Source organism: Protopterus annectens, chromosome 2.part0, assembly GCF_019279795.1.
Source record: "Protopterus annectens isolate FY-2018-M chromosome 2.part0, PAN1.0, whole genome shotgun sequence".
NCBI lineage: Eukaryota > Metazoa > Chordata > Ceratodontiformes > Protopteridae > Protopterus > Protopterus annectens.
This window is the reverse complement of record NC_056728.1, coordinates 1,740,697,172-1,740,713,088: the sequence shown is the minus strand read 5'-3', so window position 1 is coordinate 1,740,713,088 and position 15,917 is coordinate 1,740,697,172.

Below are 15,917 nucleotides of genomic sequence, written 5' to 3'. Positions count from 1 at the left end.
GCAAGCAGTCTGCAGTGTTCACAGCTGTGTTACTGGTGTATTCTTGCATGACTGGGTATATGTGTTCCGTGCTAATGATCCTTATAATACCAGATGTTTAGTACCATATCACATACTGAGAGAAGTCTAGCATTATATCTTAAAATATGCCAGAGGTGGTATAGCCTATACCTTCACAGGCACATATTTTAGGAGACTATTCTACAGGAATAATGAGGTAATGTCACTGACAGACAGGTATGTATATTTGGAGACCATGGCAGGCATACTGTATTGTCTTATGCATAGCAAAGATCTGAGACATGAGCATACAGCAATTTGGTGGTGCAGACCTGGTAAGCTCATCTGCACCACCCTGTTTTGGCAATGAGTAGTCAGTACAGTGTATGTAAGCGCACATGCTACATATGTAATGTTGTGTATAGGCTTGCATGGTTGCTACTATGTAAAGAAGAGTTGCATGCACATATATGCATGTGTCCTTAATTACCTACATTACATTCACAAGTGCCAGTATGGAGAGCTGAGAACAACTTGCATCCATGTAGAATTACTGAATTAAACATTCTTCTTGGATGAGGTAGATTTTCTTCCTCAGGCACCATGTGCTTATGCTGTCAGACTGTTTTGATGGTAAGAAAAGCATGCCACATCAGATTAACCTGTGGGCAGCAGATATCATGCGATTTAAATGAAATGGGGTTCATAGCTTCATATCTTGCTACTAGGCAATAGGCCAGTTAAGCAATTTGAATCCTAGCCACTGCAGTTCCCTGATACCCCCAAATATTTACTCCTTATGTTCCAAAAGGATAGGTGGGCTAGACCTTGGGTGAATTTCTCATCCATTCATGTAAGTTACATTTGAAGATAATGAGGGACATGCTTTACTTTATGCAAAGCAAGAGGTTGTTTCAGAGGTCAGAATTCTTTGGGAGAGATATCTGTCATAGCAACAGATCCTATTTAGTGGTAATACAGATTAAGGTTCCTTGATCTTATATTTATGTTACTACGAATGTTGCAGATATGTAGTAATAAAGCAGGATTTACAGCTTTGAAGGCGAGGCACAGATTAACTTGTAAGAGTCTGTAGGAGAGGGAGAGGAGTCTTTCAGATGCTGCGGGTAACACAGGGAGCTCATACCAAAGATATCTTCATTAAGGAATTGCTGGGTTTATTCAAGTTAGGTTACATGTTCAGACATGTTCATATCAGTGGATGCACAATATTCTAGTATACGGCCTGATGAGGGATGAGCAGAGGTGAATGATGACCTTTGTAGAATGAGAGGAGGTACCATTACTGATGAGTAGGTGGGGAAAGAGAGAAGACTTTTCTAAAGACAGTAGATGCATGATGGTCAATAATTTATTTATTTATTTTTTTATTTAACATTTGTTGACCGGGAAAGTCCAACTAGGACAGAGCCTATTTTCAGTGGAGGCCTGGGGATAAATGCTCCAGATACATATCTTTGAAATGTGGGAGGAAAACGGAGCACCCTGAGGAAACCCATACAAATGCAGGGAGGACATGTAGACTCTGCACAGAAGGCACCCTAGCCAAGAATCAAACTGGAGATCCTTTTGCTGTGAGGTGACAATGCTAACCACTGCACCACTGCAACAATAAAGAAGTTATTATCCAGGAAGTTACCTAAGTACTTAAAGATACTGTCTATTTTAGTGGGGATAGAGGTGGTGTCATTTATGTGTTAGGTGTGTGAGAGTTCCTGTTTCCCAAACTGTAATATCCTGCATTTATTAGTATTCAGCTTTAGACTATGATCCTGGCACAATGAGTTTACCTAAGTTGGTTCATCTTGAAGGATCTGAGTGCCTTCTGGGGCATTGATGATGGCTTCAAGTTCACAATTATCCAAAATTTGCTCAGCAGTCCATTGGAGACTAGTCACTGTACCTGTGTTCCAGGATATACCCATATAGTATGACATGGGCTCACTGCATTATAGTGTGTCTTCAACTGCCCTTATACACAGTGAAAACATTGTAAAATAAAGGGCAGTTCCTGACAGAGAACACACTATAGTCTGGGGGACATGTGTATGTAGAGGATGTGCAGGATCAAGCCAAAGATAATCCATACATAACTGGCTAGACAGAGTGTGGGCAAGTAGGAACCATAAGTAATGCAGCTGTATGCTATGTCTCCTTAAAAGGGTTAGAGATGGGATGTGATCCTACCACTGACCATTCTTTCGCTGACTGTGGACCCATAATTTTTCTGTTCAAAGTCGATCTGAGGTCTGTATGGCTATAGATCTGAGGTTAGAGAAGGAAAAGAACATCAAATCAGGAATAATGGGACAGCCAGGGATAGAAACTGTCCTTACAGTTAAGGTAGAAGAATGGAGGAGAGCTGGTGGAGTAATACAGAGCACAGTGCATCCCCAACAGTCACAGCAAGAGAGGATGATGAGAGATAAGATATTTGAGAAGAGATGAAAGGAATTAGGTAGGAAGCTAGGAAGAAGAAGGTAATACTTGTGGTATATGAATCTATCAAGGGCATGTTGGGAGATTCTGCATTACAAGGCAGAGGGACAATTGATTTCTTGGACTATGATGGGGTTCAAATAACTGGCACAGGACTGTACCGAAAGTTCAGAATTCTAGATATGGTCCTAACCAAATCAGATGGTGCCATGGATTTTGAAGTTCCAGGTTAAAGTGCTACTGGCCAGCAGTGGGTATGCCACTGTGTAATTTAAAGAAAGGGAAGAGTAAAAGTAAAAAGACAAAGATGATAGAGTGGGATTTTTAGAAGACTGGATGATGCTGGAATGGGGGAGGGGGTGAAGGTTGAGTTAGGAGATTGGGAGCAATCTGAGGGAATAAATAACTGATTGGAATGGTCACGTATGGAGTACCTGGGACTTTGGACAACAGCATAAGGAAGAGGCAAAAAATAAAAGGTCAATAAGGTTACAGAGGAATGTGAGGCTATCAATTACAGTAAAAGATGATCCCTACAAGAGTTGGGAGGACGTTATGTGGAAGAGGAGGAAGAAGAGTGCAAGGAGACTAACAGAAACCTAACAAAGATGGTAAGGCAGCAAAGACTAAAACTTTGCCAGACTAGAGTCAAGCTCAACAGAGCCTTTATTCCCCGCTGATTCTGCCAAGCCCATTACCTTTGCTGTGGTTTCACTAGATAGTAGGTGGGGACAGTGGGAATCTCATTCATCCATTCATGCACATCACTAATTAGATGACAAGACATTTGACTACATTAAGAGAGTCATAGTTACTCCCAGTGTTTACCTGTGCTTCACTGAATTTCTTCAGTTTGACATTCAGAGCACTGGGCAGGAATCACATTGCATCAACATCTGTCTCCGGCCTTCATGACACTTTGTTTTAATTAAACAGTCAGATTTCCCTTGTCTGCACCAGTTCTAAGTCAGCTGCTAGCTGCCTGACTATGCGAGATGCCAGTCCAGACCGCCGACCACCACAGCCAGGCATGATCCACAGGAAGGGCCCAGCATGCATCCAGAGTTGCTGCCAAAGTCCTCCCAGCCCCCCCAGGAGGGGAGGACATGTCAAGAGGGTGAGACCTTGTCCAGCTGCGGTGGGCGCCCAGCCCCGCTTCATGCTGGAGCTCGACTTACCTAGCCCTTAAAGCCAATCCTTATCCTGAAGTTATGGATCTGGCTTGCCAACTTCCCTTATCTACATTGTTCTAACATGCCAAAGGTTGTTCACCTTATAGACTTGCTGTAGATATGGGTCATAGTCTGGCGGAAGACTTACACCCTCTCTCTTGGATTTTCAAGGGTCAGTGAGAGCTCACCTGATGCCACTGAAACGGTGATGCTTTCCAGTGTGTGGGCCCCTCTCTCAGAGTGAACCCATTCCAGGGCACCCTGTCCTTTACAAAGAAAAGAAAACTCTCCCAGGGGCCCCCACATGCTTCTCTGGGATCATTTAGATCACTGCACTGGATGCCATGAGCCACCAGACTCTACCACTCTGGATTTGGGGATCTGAACCTGACTCCCTTTCAGTTGGCCAAGGGTGATAAAGGTCATCGGCCATCCGTTTGGAATGGCATTCACCTATCTCTCAGGACTTGAAAGAAAATAGTATTCTCTCTCCATTTAAACTGTTGTTAGCATGATTATTAGCTTGAATAAAAAGCTGCAAGAATGATATGAAATATAAAGGGTTAATTTAGAAATAGTACAAAATGCTGAAAAATAAGTAGTAGTAAATGTGCTGGCATAGCTTAGATATAGGCATCCATGTAAAGGAGAATGTTATTGAGAAACAAAGTCTGTAAAAATAACTGCTCAGATGGCAGCTGGAAGGACATCAATTAAGTAAAGAAATGTAACATCAAGTTTCAGATAGTGCTGGAACAACATGTTTCAGATAATGCAAGACTAAGTTTCCATGGATCATCAAACTACAAAGAACCAAGGACAAGAGAACAAAGGAAAACTGTTATACAAAGAAAGAACTGTTATACATCAGACTCTGAGAAAAAAATATCAGACTTTTTGGTATAAATATGAGTGTAATAGTAAACAAGCTTTGGTAATTTGCCGTAGACAGCTGACAGCATCTGTGTTGTATGTTTGTAGCGTATTAACTGAAGCAGTGTCTCCGTGTATTTATTGTACTTAGTACAATACAGTAATAAGACTAGTTGATCATAATAAGTAGTTAACTATATTTTGGTATGCTTGCATGCAAATGCAAGTAACAGCAAGAAACCAACAGGAAGGCATCATATAATTTTTCAATGGCGTGCCACAGTTGATGGACCAAATGTTTTTTTATTGTGACAACCACAGCTTTTCTTTTATTTTATTCAGTTAGTACGTTCAGTTCCAGTTCAAACGTTTGCCTCCTCCTTTTTATGCACAGCATCCAGTAGCAGAACAGTGCATCTCTGCAAGTACCACAGGTCCTGTACATTCACACAGTTAAATCTTCCAGCTGTGTTTGACCACCTTTTGGGAGAATCAACGAGGGACTTTTTATGTTTTTTTGATGGAAGATTTGGCCACCTTCCACACAGAAACTGGTAATTCTCTTTTTGTTTCTCATTCTACAGCATGGATGCCATAAACAAAAGAACTGTAAAGTGTAAGACAGTAATAATAGTCCAGCACATGTGTGGTCAGGATTTGAAGACTGGTATAAACAGAACTGTAGCACATGCAGTACTTTATTAGTTAATGTTGATGTCGATACTTTTTATAAATGCATTATGTTTGACTGGTATCTTAAACAGCAACATGATTTGTATGATAGTAAACGTTTATTGTGCAAGTTATATAAAACTGCTTTCTGTGTGCAATGTTATAAAAGTAATGGTAAACAACCAGATGCATTATGTCCTGTCACCACATGTAAAATGTTAATTTCAGAGTTACAATATCAGTCATCAGTTATTTAGAAAATCTTCTGTACATCTTGCTAGACAAAAGTGGCATAAAACCACTGCACATTACAAAAAAGATAAAAACAGAGACAAGGTTCATGGCGAACTGACAAAAACATTTAATAAACTTCTAAGACACAGTCAGAGTGAGTTCAAAAAGTTCAGACAGCATATGCAAACACTTTTTCAAAGGTACATAAGAGCTTTAAAGTCAGCAGAACAAAATACTGACAAATATAATCTGGTTAGTAAAAAGTTAAAGCAATAGCAGTTAACTGTGCTAATAAGAAATAATTTGCAATTTACTATTCTAAGTTTACAAAATGGTTAATCGTACACAGCACAAACTTTCATTCAGTTAAAGCAAGACACTTAAATAGTGATTTTAAAACAATTTCAAATAACAAAACAGTTCTAGGGTATTAAAATCAAATAAAGATAGTAAAATGCAATAAAGACGTGACGTCACAAGACTGACATGCATGTATTTTCATTCCACCTAAAGTGCAGCAAAAGGCAGACAACAGCAAATGTAAATCATGTAAATATATTTGTTTTAAGCATGTGTTAGTTATAATAGCATAAAAATAGCACAAACCCCAGCAAAAACAGTATTCTAAAGCAATAGTATGCATAGTTAGGCAAATTAAGAGTTTAAAATCAAGTTGCAAGTATATTAACAAATGACTGAAGGTACGAGTAAGTGCTAAAGGAGTTAAGGGTTAAGCATCTGGAATGCGCAGAAAGAAAAAAAGTAAGTAATGTGAGCTCAAATCTTTCCAGGCTAGAATGGGTAGTTACAAGGAATATTGCATAAGATAAAATGTTACTGGTACTGAAATCTATAAGGTCAAGGAAACAAGACTGGTTGCCAGGCCAAAAGGCTTACGTTTTTCTAAAACATTATTGTTAAGCATTCACGTGCAGCATTAAACAAAAAGAACAAAAGTTTACAAGTAAATACGACACCGAGTACAGTTAGTACATGAGCTATGGTATGCAGTTAAAATAAATTATGCAGGTCCCTTTACAAAAAGGGAGGGTACAAATAGCTACTAGTAGTAGCAAACTTCTTTTCAAAATGGGTAAAAGCAATTCCTACTGCAACTTTGACAGTATAGGCAACAGCAAAAGCTTTATAAAAATATTTTCTGTTTTTGAAAATGGCCAAAAAAATGAGCAAATGTTTAAGACCAAAGTATCACAGTCTAGGTAACAGCCAAAGGGCAAGCATACATTTAATTATCACAGCATAAAGCAAATAAACAATACTGCAATAAAATGATGTATACTACAGGGGAAAGGTATGCTTTCAATTTTACACTAACTGTGTAAACAGCACTACAGAAGGGACTCAAATGAAAGTGCAAAGTAGTAATACCAAAAATACATTTTAATGTTTCAAGTAATGTAATTATCAGACTTCAGTTTAATGATAAGTTTAAAAACTGGACTGAGTGTACATTGCAGCCATGTATATGCAAATGCAAAAACAATCTGTACAAGCGAGTGTATTCTGTACAGTATATAGTAAATGGTTTATCTATGTAAAGAGACAATTTTGCATTCAAGTTTTATATGTATAGTAACAAGTCAAAGCTTGACATTTGTGATATGTGATTTTTTTTTTTCAAAAAACAAGACTGCAATGCCTTTGCAATAAAATCCTCAAGCATTGTCAATAAATTACTGTATAGGACATCACTGTATAGAGTCATATTCAAATTCATCCAGTTCTAATAGTAATAGTTGTCATCATCGTGTTGACAATATTGAACTGTGTTAACTTGCTGTATTAAAAGAAAACTAAAGTTTTTTGTTTCCCAGTGTGTTTCTAGTTAATAACAATATACATACTAATAAAGACAGTTTTATTTAAAATAAAACAGAGAGAATGTATACAGTGATAGATATGTGTAAAAATGTATAAATGCATGTGCACATCTATTTGCTAGTTAGATGCATATACACATCTGTTGCTATAATATATGTAGAAATAATATAGTTAGTTAAATACATGTATTTCTGTTTGCTAGCATACATATATTCTGGTACAACTTGAGACAAGCTGAATGTTCAGTGTCTGGAACATGCTTCAAGGACTATAGGTAAAAATGCAGCTGCGAGACAAGGCACGCAGCATTCAACACAGACATCTGCATTTCATTTGCATCATTCTGAACATCAAAACAGAGGGAATTAATAAAACTTAGGAAAATGCTATACAAAACAGAACACAAGACAATTTCTGTTGTAAAAGCATACAGCATGTACCTTAGGGAGAATAACATTTAACACAAATATAACAGCATGGTTAGCTAAACAAGGTCAGGCATACATAAACGTAGAGGAAAAATCAAAGACTGACATAAACATTTCAATAAACAGCTCTATCTCTATTAGATGCTGTACATTACCTCAAAAATGTAACAGTTCTGACAAGGAAAGACATCATGCAAAAATGTCACAGTGTGTAGACAATAACACAAACATAAGAATAAACTCAACAGGGGAAAAAAGGGTATGATTTCTACCAATACTCTGTTTATTTGTATAAACAACACAGTAATACAAGAAAAGGACCATGGGTTAAAATACTTACATTTTGGGTAACAGGCCAGTACTTCATACCATCCAATTGTACAATGATAGGACAACAATACCAAAACAAACAAAAAAAAAAATAAAACAATATTGCACTTCAATATTACATTTCCAAGTTTTAAAGATACCAAATGCAGATTTAAAAGAGCTTGGTATAAAAACTAGTCAAACAAGATATCTCTCAGATTGTACATTTACAAGCACAATGAAAGTAAGTCATTACAACTATCTTTGCTAGACAGATTACAATATAGTAATGTTGTTGTTGTTTGTCTTTCGCTTTTTTATAGTAATAAAGTACAATATTCCCTTCAAATTTCAAAACGTTTGTTAAAGTGGCATCACAGTTTGTATGTGTGGTTTCAAATAACCCAGTGTTAATAGTAAAAGACAGAAACAGAAGCTGACACTGCCCATAATTGGTGGGACATATTTAGAGGATGGTCATCATCTGGGACCTTCTTCTTCTTTCGGCTTTCCCCGGTTAGGGGTCGCCACAGCGGATCACCTGTCTGCTCATGATTGGCAGTGGAGTTTTACGGTGTGGAGCTGCCAACCCAGTGCTCAACATTCCACAGAAGGCACCACACATGCACACACTCACACCTAGGGCCAATTTAGAGTGTCCACTCCACCTACAGCATGTCTTTGGGATGTGGGAAGAAACCAGAGCACCTTGAGGAAACCCACACAACCACAGGGAGGACATACAGACTCCGCACAGAAGGCACCCCAGCAAGGATTGAACTGGAGAACCTCTTGCTGTGAGGTGGCAATGCTAACCGCTGCACCACCGTGGCCGCCCATGGTCATCATCTGGGACCAAATTACTAAATTGGTTAATATAGCCTGTGTTGGTAGTTTTAGGGGTAATAATAATAACAACAGCTTGGAATTGTTTTATATGCTGCAGGTTACAAAGAGTTGCAATAACTCAACAAGTTATGATTGTAAATATGAGCAAAGTGGTACATGCTGTAAATAGCAATGCTGATGAAACAAATGCAGTCTTTTCTTTAACTAAAGTTTAGTCCATTCATCAAAATAATAAAATAACGGGGAACTGAAAGAAAATAGTATTCTGTCTCCATTTAAACTGTTGTTAGCTTGATTATTAGCTTGAATAAAAAGCTGCAAGAATGATATGAAATATAAAGGGTTAATTTAGAATAGTATAGAATGTTGAAAAATAAGTAGTAGTAAGTGTGATGGCATAGTTTAGATATTGGCATCCATGTAAAGGAGTATGTTATTGAGAAACAAAGTCTGTAAAAATAACTGCGCAGATGGCAGCTGGAAGGACATCAACAAAGTAAAGAGATGCAACATCAAGTTTCAGATGGTGCTGGAACACCACGTTTCAGATAATGCAAGACTGAGTTTCCATGGATCATCAAACTACAAAGAACCAAGGACAAGGGAACAAAGGAAAACTGTAAGAGACAAAGAAAGAACTGTTATACATGAGACTCTGAGAAAAAATATCAGACTTTTTGGTATAAATATGAGTGTAATAGTAAACAAGCTTTGAGAATTTGCCATAGAGATCTGGCAGCATCTGTGTTGCATGCTTGTAGATCCAAAAAGAAAATGTAATAGTAAGAGTATTAACTGAAGGAGTTGTCTCAGTGTATTTATTGTACTTAGTACAATACAGTAATAAGACTAGTTGATCACAATAAATAGTTATATGAACTGTGGTATGCATGCATGTAAATGCAGGTAACAGCAAGAAACCAACAGAAGATGTTATATAATTATTCAGGACTGACTGACCCATGTTGAAGTACTGTTCACATGAAACCCTTCTACACTTTGGCCTTCAAAGCTCTCATTTAAATATTTGCTACTACCGGCAAGATCTGCACCTGTGGTGGATCCACCTGGGGTCTTAACCCTGGGCTTCATGTCTACTGCGACGGCCCTCCTACTCATCACGGTGTAGCTCCTTTGGATCCCAGTGCTGGCAATGGCCAGGTATGGGCCCAACACTCCAGTGCCATACATTTTCAGGGCTAGTTGATTTGGAAGGTGAGTTGTTACACACTCCTTAACAGATTCTGACTTCCATGGCCACCACCATCTTGCTGTCTATATCAATCAACACCTTTTCTGGGGTCTGATGAGCATCGACATCAAGCACCTTAACATGGCATTCAGTTCATCCTGCAGTGCCAGTTCTGCTTACCAAAGTGGCCCACTGGGCAATCGCATTCACACCTGGCTCCAAGCCAGCGAGTCGGGCTTCTTACCCATTTAAAGTTGGAGAATAGATTGAGATTGTTTCAACCCCAAGACCTCTGATCATTCACTTTATCAGATAAAACTGCATTTGCTGAGCACCAGCTATCCAGAGGGAAACTTTGGAGGGAACCAGCTACTAGATGGCTCGATTAGTCTTTCACCCCTATACCCAGGTTGGATAACTAATTTGCATGTCAGGACCACTACAGATCTTTACCAGAGTTTCCTGTGGCTTTGCCCTGCCCCGGCATAGTTCACCATCTTTCAGGTCCCACCAGGTATGCTCACACTCCATCTACCCGACATGAGGAAAATGCAGAAGGTTTCAATAAGTGAAACAATGTTTTTTGATACAGAGCAGAAAGAAGGATTGGAGGTAGGGATGGACAGAAATGGTCATGGAGAGCAAAGATGAGAGAGAGATCATAGAAGACTGGTGAAAAAAGCAACAGCACTGGATGAATACATTGCTTCAATCTCTGCAAAGGAAAGAAAGGGAGAGTTCTATGCTAGGAGTCTCAAAATATTGACACTGAAAGTGCAAAGTTATGAACACAAACTAAGTTCAAAATTGTCACAACTCAGTGTATATCCCAAATCCCAAGGTATACCAACCTTACAGTTAGTACTTATAATGATGAGCATATGTATTACGCACAACGTCCACATCAGAAAAGCAACTCCTAATAATTAAAAATTACAAGAATTGAAAAGAAAATAGAAAAAAAAAACACGGACAGTAAAGATCATTTATCATAAAATGACCCTTTATAAAATGGAAAAGCAAGGCATTCCAAATAAACCTAGAAAAGCAAACAGATGAAAACATATCAAAAAAACTTGGAAAGTTTTATAAAAGAATGGGAAAAGAAAAAAAAGAAAAAGGAACTACCTGCAAAATACATTAAACAAATGAATGTAACATTCATGCATAAATAATGTAGTGAAATAATAAACAGTGCACCATATCTACTTTAAATAACTTAATGAGCAAGAAAAGTATAAAACTACACTAAACTGAACCACAAAACAAAAAGTGAACTACTTAACAAAACTGTTATACCAACAACAAAGAATTATTAACTATATATATTTTATTAAAAATCAACAAAGAATGTAAACAAAGTATATTCTACAAACACAAATAAAATAAATGCATTTTTAAAACTTTCACTTCTAATACATTTACCAAAACACTACATGTAGATGAAAGCATAACACACACATCCTCGACATAAATATGCACACAACTGCAGAAATCGATGTAAAAACTCAAAAACATATCTAAAACCAGCATATATCACAACACAGGAAACATGCATAATAACAAGACTACACACCAGTACAGTGAACTACATAAAGAAACAATCAACACAAAATACAAAATATATGTAAATACAAATGCAACAGAAACCAGCACAAATAAAACAATACCAATTAAAAGCATGCCAATACACAATCATGAAAAGCACACACATATCTACAACCATTAAAAAAACAAAAAAATGCTGCAACAACAATAAAAAGTCAATAATTATGAACACACACACACACACACACACACACACACACACACACACACACACACACACACACACACACCATCCTCCAAAGAAAGAATGAAAGAAAGAAAAGAAAATAGTGTGCATTTACACATGCTTTCACCTATATCTACATCTATAGTAACATACTCGTGCATATTTGTAAACGTTGGCCACTCCATAGTTAGACAACTGCAAAGAATTACTGAAATCGTACACAAAGTTTAATACTTTCATCTTCAGATAAAACAGGCTTCTTCAGTACTAAATTGATACTAAAATATGGCATATTTAAATAGTAAAAGAAGTCATGACCACAAGCACATGACTATGCTTAATGCCAAATGACCAACCTAAAAATCACATGATCAGACTCAAAAGACTTTAAAAATTAGTATTTAATTTAAAAATGCATTTGTTTTTTAATATTTAATTTAAAAATGTGCCTGCTTTTTAAAGTATATGTTTAAAGTCTCATTTAAACCAGTTGTTCTGTTAGCTTGTAAGAATAGTTGCCGTTTCTTCTCCCTTATTTTTAACCTATTAAAAATCTCCTTCTTTCAAGTTCTTATGATCTACTAAATAAAACTAGAGAATGGGTAACCTGTAGATTGCACCCTGATTGGAGAAAGAATGTTCTCCAGCAGCGTGTTAATCTATAAGTAATGCTTACTAAAAAACAAATCTGCCACTTCACAGCAGCGTATTAAGTTGCTGTGGAGCTCTGACTGAAAAATAAAACTAATGGCTCCCGTTATTTTACACTCGCTAAGCAGTACTTTTGCTGTTTAGTGAGGGTAAAATAATAAATACAAAAAAAATTAAAATAAAGCTTGCGTGTGTGTGAGAGTGTATGCATATATGAGAGTAACAGAGGGAGATCAATTAAGCGAAACAGAAAAAAGTGTGTGTGCGTGTGTGTGTGTGTGTGTGTGTGTGTGTGTGTGTGTGTGTGTGTGTGTGTGTGTATGTATGTGAAATTATGTTTCTATCTACGTGTATGAATGAATGCGAGGATTAAAGCAGAAGAGAGAGAGTGTGTGTATGTGTGTGTGTGTGTGTGTGTGTGTGTGTGTGTGTGTGTGTGTGCGTGTGTGTGCGTGTGAGTGTGTGAATGAGTGTGTGTGTGGAGAAAGAGACAGAGAGAGTGAGTGAAGAGTGAGAGCAATTGAGCGATCCCCTGGCAGCGCCATCAATTAAGAGGTTTGCATACCTGTCCATCTGTTAGCATGAAGTCACGACAAAGCCTGACATAATGGGGGGAGGCAAATGCTCAGAAATAGCGATACATCTTAAATATTGCTCTTATAAACTAATTGCTAGAATGACAAGATTTGTGTTAGTATGCATTTTTCTGAAGGGTATGAAGTCTGAAACTTAAATATATGCCATTATTTAGTGACTTTAATCTTTAGATCATCCCGGTGATTTATTAAAAACATATTTTTATGAGGAACAGACCAAGAATATGAGCCAAATATCTGGACTTTCTGCAAAAATCTGTACAGTTGAGAGGTATGCTGTTAGATAAAGATATCTGGATTAACGTAAAATAAACAAGGAACAAGGCTCAAAATAGGAACATATTTCAAAAGATTTGTGTTAACATGCATTTTCTGAAGCAGAGAGGTGTCTGTGTATGTGTGTGTGTGTGTGTGTGTGTGTGTGTGTGTGTGTGTGTGTGAGAGTAAGTGAGTGAGTGAGACTGACCACTGGCAGCAGTAGTAGAAAACAGGTTTGCATACCTCTGGAACTTTCAACTAAAGAAATCTGGATAAAGCCTAAAATAAAGGGGGAACAAAGGCACAGAAATAGGAACAGATTTTAATTATTGCTCTTATAAAATTACAAACTTGCTTAAATAAAATGATTTGTGTTAGCATGGTGTCCCTCAAGGCTCCATCCTCAGTCCATTGCTGTTCTCTCTTTTTACTAACCACATGACTTCCGCGGTGGTGCAGCGGTAGTGTTGTTGCCTCACAGCAAGAGGTTCTCCCGTTTGATTCTCGGCTGGAGTGCCGGGAGTGCCTTCTGTGTGGAGTCTGCATGTCCTCCCCGCTGTTGGGTGGGCGTTGGAAAGACATGCGTAAATGGGCGTGCCTTCATTGAAGGTTGAACGTCGAGCTGGCATCTCGGCGTTTGTGAAAATCTACTGCCAATCATTTGCGGACTGGAGTTCCACTGTGGTGACCCCTAACCGGGAAAAGCTAAAAGACAACAACAACAACATAGCTTCAGCCTCAGTAGTGCAACACTCAGATGACACTTATGTACTTATTTATTTATGTACTGCCCCCACCCTAAATGAGCTTCAAATCATAACTCAAAATAACTTCACACTAGCAGAACCGTGGTTTACTAATATCAAACTGATTCTTAATCCCAAAAAGACAAAACTTATTCTCTTCAGTCCTCAGAAATCCCCCCTCTAAACAATGACTTTACCATAAAATCTAAAGATAATATAATAATCAACCCAACCACACACACTAAACTGCTAGGCGTAGAAATTGACAATAATCTGAAAGTCGACGCAGGCATAGCCCAAACAATAAAGAAAGTTAACAAAAAGCTTGGTCTCCTTTATAGGAACAAACAGTTCCTCACCAAATATACCAAAGCCACTATTGCAAGGACACATCTCCGATCTATATTCCTCCTATATTTACTAACCTACGCTGCAGTGAACGAAACAAAATGGAATCTTGTTACAACAAGATTGCAAAATTTGCCACTGATGCCTGTTATAGATCCCATCACTGCCTTGCCCTCAGGCAACTTAATTGGCTGGAGTTACCACAGCTACTCTTACTCAACCAACTCTCAATAGCACACAAACTCTACTACCTTCCAGAAAAAAACAGCACTTCAGCATTTAATTCATCCTGCATAGGTGAGTACAATTTGAACAACAAAAGATGTAGAACAAATCATAACAAGGCCTTTGCCTTAGATATAACATTAGACAACCTAATGATTATAGACATATTAAACTTTTATGTCTTCTAACTTAGAGCCTTAAGAGCCAATAATCAAAACCTCATTAATGTCATCAAACATAAAAATGAAGCTGGGAAATCTCTCTTTGCCTGCTCCATTGCTAACATCTGGAATTTACTCCGAAGCCAGTTAACTTCTACCATCTCCTCCCTCCAATTTAAAAAACTCCTCAAAACCCATTACATAAACAACTGGCTTTGCCCATGCTACTCCCCTGGTTAATTCACAGACTGCACTTTTGTCAGGATTCTACCAAGATCCAACCATTCCCTGTCTCTCATTGTATACTTGTTATCCAGTGTTAAGACTATTACAATGCCAGTCGACCTATTTAACTTATGTAAGATTCTTTTTTTTTTTTTTTTTTTTTCAAAATATTCTTTATTTTAATTTATGTAACAAAACTAATAATCATGTAAAACAGAAGTTAAGGAATAATAGATGTTACCACAGTTAAAAAAACAAAGTCAATGCTAACCATAAGAACACACATCTATAACTACTATAACTACAAGAAAAACTATATACACTGTGCCAATACCTTCATTAAAGCCACCTTTAATACATTTCGTAATCAGAAGCAGTAAACATATTAGAAGAAGATCTTATTAAGTGATCAAGACCATTTAGAAAAGTCCCAGTTTCATCCATATCGAAATTAACATTCTGATCTTATCCTTCTGCTAAGAGTGAAAAAATGAAATCCCAAAATTTCTGGTTTTCTAGTCTTTGGTGTGGACTAACAGTTAACCATTTTTGAGAAGATATATACGTAAATGCCAAGTTTCTGAAGCCTCCCCATGTTAGCTTGGATCTATCCATCCAATGTTTGGTAATATAGAATTTAATTAGAAGACACATGGTGATCAGTACCCTGAGTCTAAACTGGGACATGGTGATATTTGTAATATGAAGCAAAGCCATCTCCCAGGTTAATGTTGATTTATGATAACCCATTTTACTTAGTCTGATTTTAAGAGAATACCAAAGGTTATGAGTGTATTTACAAAACCATAATATATGGATAATATCAGCTTGGGAATTTAAACAGTAGGGGCATGACGCAGAGATAAATGGATTGAATTTGTTTAAATGAAGAGGAGTTCTGT